The following is a 5,112-nucleotide window of genomic DNA, read 5'->3' as shown; positions in this document are numbered from 1 at the left end:
AGGCACGGTGGCTCATGCCTGTAATCCCAGCACTTTGGGATGCCGAGGTGGGTGGATCACCTGAAGTCAGGAGTTCAAGAACAGCCTCACCAACATGGAGAAACCCTGTCTCTACTAAAAATACAAAATTAGCTGGGCATGGTGGTACATGCCTGTAATAGCAGCTACTCGGGAGGCTGAGGCAGAAGAATCACTTGAACCCGGGAGGTGGAAGTTGCAGTGAGCCGATATTGTGCCACTGCACTGCAGCCTGGGTGACAGAGCGAGACTTGGTCTCAAANCCACACACACACACACACACACAAAATTCCTGGAAGACAACCTAGGCAATACCATTCTGGGCATAGGAATAGGCAAAGATTTCATGATGAAGATGCCAAAAGCAATCATAAAAAAAAAAAAAAATTGACAAATGGAATCTAATGAAACTAAAGACTTTCTGGACAGCAAAGGAAACTATCAACAAAGTGAAAAGACCAACCCACAGAATGGAAAATAAAAATCACAAACTATACATCTAACAAAGGTCTAATATCTACAATCTATAAGGAATTTAAATAAATTTACAAAACAAACAAACAAAAACCCATTAAAAAGTGGGCAAAGGACATGAGCAGATGCTTTCCAAATGAAAACATATACATGGCAAACAATGATAAAAAAAAAAATAACATCACTGGTTATAAGATAAAAAGAAATAAAAACCACAGTGAGATACCATCTCACACCAGTTACATTTGCTATAATTAAAAAGTCAGAAAATAACAGATGCTGGTAAGGTTGCAGAGGAAGAGGAATGTATACACACTATTGGTGGAAGTGAAAATTAATTAAACCATTATGGAAGACAGTGTGGCAATTCCTCAAAGACCTAAAAACAGAAATACATTCATCCCAGCAATCCCATTACTGAGTATATACTTAAAGGAAAATGTATCATTCTATCCTAAAGGCATATGCACACATATGTTCATTGTAGCACTATTCACAACATCATGGACATAGAATCAAGCTAAATGCTCATCAATGGTAAACTGAATAAAGAAAATGTGGTACATATGTACCCTGGAATACTATGCAGCTATAGAAAGAACAAAATTATGTCCTTTGCAGCACCATGGTTGGAGGTGGAGGCCATTATCCTTAGAAAACTAACCCAGGAAAAGAAAACTAAATACTGCATGTTCTCACTTATAAGTGGGAGATAAACAATGAGATAACATGAACACATAGAGGGGAACGACACACACTGGGGTCTATCAGAAGGTGTAGGGTAGAAGGAGAGAGAGGATCAGGATGAATAACTATTTGGTTCTAGACTTAACACCTGGGTGACAAAATTATCTGTATAACAATCCCCCATGACACAAGTTTACCTGTATAACAAAGCTGCACATGTACTCCTGAAACATTTTGATTAAAAGTTTTTTTTTTTCCAGAATAAGTAATTTTTATGCCAGTTTGTATTGCAAATTTTCCAAACATTGCATCAAACATAAACCCAATCCAGATGTCAATTATGGATACAAATATAGCTTGAAGTTTTTTTAAAGGCAGTAATTTTTGAAATAGTTAATGCAACTGTTGCTAACATAGTAATAATAGCACTCCTGGCTTCACATAGTAACCTGGACTTCCGATCAAGTGCTGATTAGCCCAGTAAGGGAGGTCACCAAAAAAACCCAAATCCATTTCAGTCATGTCTTGTCTTGTACCCTCCATTCTCCTTTTTTAGCATTTGAAGAGAACAGGTTGAGTTGGCAGATATTGTTTATGGACCCCTGAGGTTGTTTTTACCGATTCAATCTCAGTTTTACTGAATTCTTGATAAGAGGAATAGGATTTGCAGGGAGAGCAGGGATATCAGAAAGGTCTGTACTGGATGTTTTCTGAGAGGCCAACACAGAAGCTGCTGTCTGAATGGTTTCTGATTGAGTTGTACTTGTCTCTGTATCAAGTTGTTCCCTTGCTTCTGTTTTAGCATGTCCACTCGAAGCAAGACAGTTAGCATCTTCACTTGTTTCGTCCTCTTCGGTTTTGGTGTTCTTGGGACTCTCTTCTTTATGAGGTGAGGATGTCCTCTTGACTCCTACTATAGGAGTAGGTATTTTTGTTGCTGCATTTCCTGAAGATCTAGGTGGTGGGTTTACCAGACGTGTTGAAGAAACAACTCTGGAGACCGTAGGCTTTGGTGGTGGAGAAATTGCTGGTTGTGTGGCAGTTTGAGGGATGCTTTCACTCGATGTACCCCCTGAGCTTTCACTGGAATTTACTAGTGGCACAGAAACTTCAGTAGCCTGTATGTTGGTCACAGATGCTGCTGTTACAGCTGGAGCAGGACTGTTTCTGCCCTGAGAGCTGCCAGAGCTGTTCAATGGACTGGTCTTCGTAGCACCGAGTAGGTGAAGGCACAGACATGCTGTTATCACTGTCCATAGACAAGTCAAGGCTGCTGTCATTGAGAGCTGTCAATTTGACACCTTCTGTTGAATGCTTTTTGTTTTTCTGAAGCACATGATTAGGTAGTAGTTGATGGAGTTGCTTGCTTTTTACATGCATTGCAGCAATTTTCATATCCACCTCAAACATCTTACTGTTTATTGCTTGCCTATAAACTGTATCTGTGAAAGACTGAATATCATAGGTGAGATCAACACTGAGGTTTTCAGAGTTTTCTGTTTTTTTAAACACTAACGCAATCACCAACATTGTGCGAAATTCTTCCTTATCAGGATTTTCTTTGGGTCCTGGAAATGACTGGGGATTCACATGAGCCAGGGTAATAAATTCATTCTTCTCCAAGCTTCCAACTAGGATTCGGATTTTTTATTCCACCAAGCCCACCCATTCTAGGCGTTGTTTTTCTATTGGTGCACTTGCTAGAAGCACAATATAATGCTTGTACTTTTGAAAAAAGTTTGGAGCTTCAAAAAGTTTGGACCACTCTGCCTTACTCAGCAAAATTCCATCTGTGATAGCAAGACCTTGCTTAAACTCTTCAACCATGACCATCCGTGTTGAAACGAACACATTCTACGTGGAGTTCTGTTGCGGGTATGCTGGTGTAATTATAGGCATAAGATGGTACCTATCACTGGGGTTTACCCTTGGGTCTCATACAGGCAAATTAAGATTGCATTCTTCAGGCTGTTTCAATAGCATGGGATTTGGCCATTCTCATTTAGAAAATACCAAGAAAAATTTATGTACAAGTGTTGATGCTATTGCATTTGGATAAAGCTGGCAAGTTCTTGCTACTAGCATAGTCCAGGAAACACCACCGAGGAAACCTAATATATTGGAATAGATGTTGTGGCATTTGGCCCATAGTTTGATAGCTCTCAGAGTTAACCTGAAGTTGTCAATGTTTGGTACTAGATGTAAAATTTCATGGGTTACCCTGCAACCGTTAAGGCTTCTTATACATCTTACATCTAAATTTTTAAGCAGACTGTCATCTTGTAGGTCCAAATCTTCTGGAATTGTCTGCAGTGCTAATCTTGCAAACAAAATATCAATCTCTATCCCAACAAAACAGAGTTTAATAACTGGTAAGAATGCCTCTTCAACAGCTCTTAAATCTTTTACTTCTTCCTGTAATTTCAACTTATCATAGAATGAGGTGAAAAAGTCACTTCGATCAACATGTCTTGGTGCAACACACAACGCATCAATATCAGCACCTTTTGTATGTACGCCTAACCTGTAAGATCCAAATGTAAAAATTTTTCCTCCTACATTTTCAATTACAGATTGTGGAAGATTCTTGCTTTCACTGATTTCTCATATCCACTCTTTTACCAGGTTATTTAGTTTTCCCCAAATTAAAATCCTGCGCTGCAGTTACTCTTCCTCTTCAAAAACCCCGAAGGGTTTCAGTGTCTCAATGAGTTTCTGTGTAAGTATGCAGTCAGTCTCCTTGAGGGCTGCTAAGCTGATAGAAGTGATGCCATAGTGCTTCTGTGGCGGTTGTGTGTGTTGTGTTCTCTGTGTTGTAACTGGAAACAGCATCGTCTCTGCGCCGGCACCCCCGCCCCCCACCCGCCGCCCCCCACCCCCGCAACCGCCACCGCTGCTGCCCTGAGCTTGATCCAGTGAGGCGGGAGGGAGCGGGGGAGGAGGGGCCTGCCTCAGCCCTGGGTCCAACCCCTCTCCCGCACTGCTCCCTCTGCTTTCACGAAAAGCTTTAACTGATGTTTGCACTGCAGGGCTTTTCAGAACCTCCAATATGGTAATGTGTATTACGTTTTCCTAAGAGGGAATTACAGCATGAAACTGACATCTTGCAAATTTATGAACATTCGGTGCAGTTGAGTATTCCCCAATTTGTATAGCCCTTGAACTTTTCAAGGAGTGGGTTGGGCAGTCGACTTGGCCCTTCCAGATGTAGAACTGTTGAATTTAGTAAAATGTAGCAGTTGTACTACAGAATAAATGACATCACTAAATAAATTTAATTCATACTTGTTTTGTCCTTCTGTTCCACTTCCAACAAAAAATACTTTATTAAACACAAGTATACGTGGTATATAGCCCACTTTCATTCCTAAGAAACAAAAAATCTTATTTTTCCTTCTATTTGAACTCTATGTAATAAGCGACTTTTCGAAAGAGATATAAACACTAAAAGCAGCTAGAAGTCAACAAGAAGTCAAAATTTGAAAACCAAAACAAAATGTACTTGGTGATGTTCTCTGTGACACTCTATTATTATTTTCACACATTTTGTTAACACCACATGCACTAAATAATTTTTCATGGTTTTGTTAAATCTGCATATGACTTATGACACTGCTTTGCTAAAGATAAATAAGATAGACGGTGGAAGCCTTGCTTAGAAGCAATTTATTATGCTGCATGATACCAAAGCTGGCTTTTTATAAATAAACTTGTAAAAAAAAAGAGTCATCCATACTCTCTGCCTTTCAGTTTGTGCTAATAACTTTGGCCTTTGTACTTTCACAGTAAATTCCAAGATTAAACATTCGGCATAACAAAAAATTAATAGGACTTGCCCCCAAAATAGCCTCAGTGTATCCACACATAACCAATAACTAACATAAATATTTGTATAAGAACTTCATTGCAAAATCTAGCACTATGATAAAGGTC

The 5,112-nt window shown here is 39.5% G+C and overlaps 1 pseudogene across 1 annotated transcript; it reads right to left on the bottom strand.

Annotated features, from left to right (window-relative positions):
• Positions 1 to 1,445: 1,445 nt before the first annotated feature.
• On the bottom strand, positions 1,446 to 4,033 carry LOC108317848 (annotated as a pseudogene). The gene has a single exon (XR_001830918.2). The product of XR_001830918.2 is annotated as a poly(A) polymerase alpha-like (transcript).
• Between the last annotated feature and the right edge of the window lie 1,079 nt (positions 4,034 to 5,112).

The sequence above is a fragment of the Cebus imitator genome, unplaced genomic scaffold, assembly GCF_001604975.1.
Source record: "Cebus imitator isolate Cc_AM_T3 unplaced genomic scaffold, Cebus_imitator-1.0 Scaffold210, whole genome shotgun sequence".
Classification (NCBI taxonomy): Eukaryota; Metazoa; Chordata; class Mammalia; order Primates; family Cebidae; genus Cebus; species Cebus imitator.
This window is presented reverse-complemented; position numbering and strand designations above follow the sequence as displayed.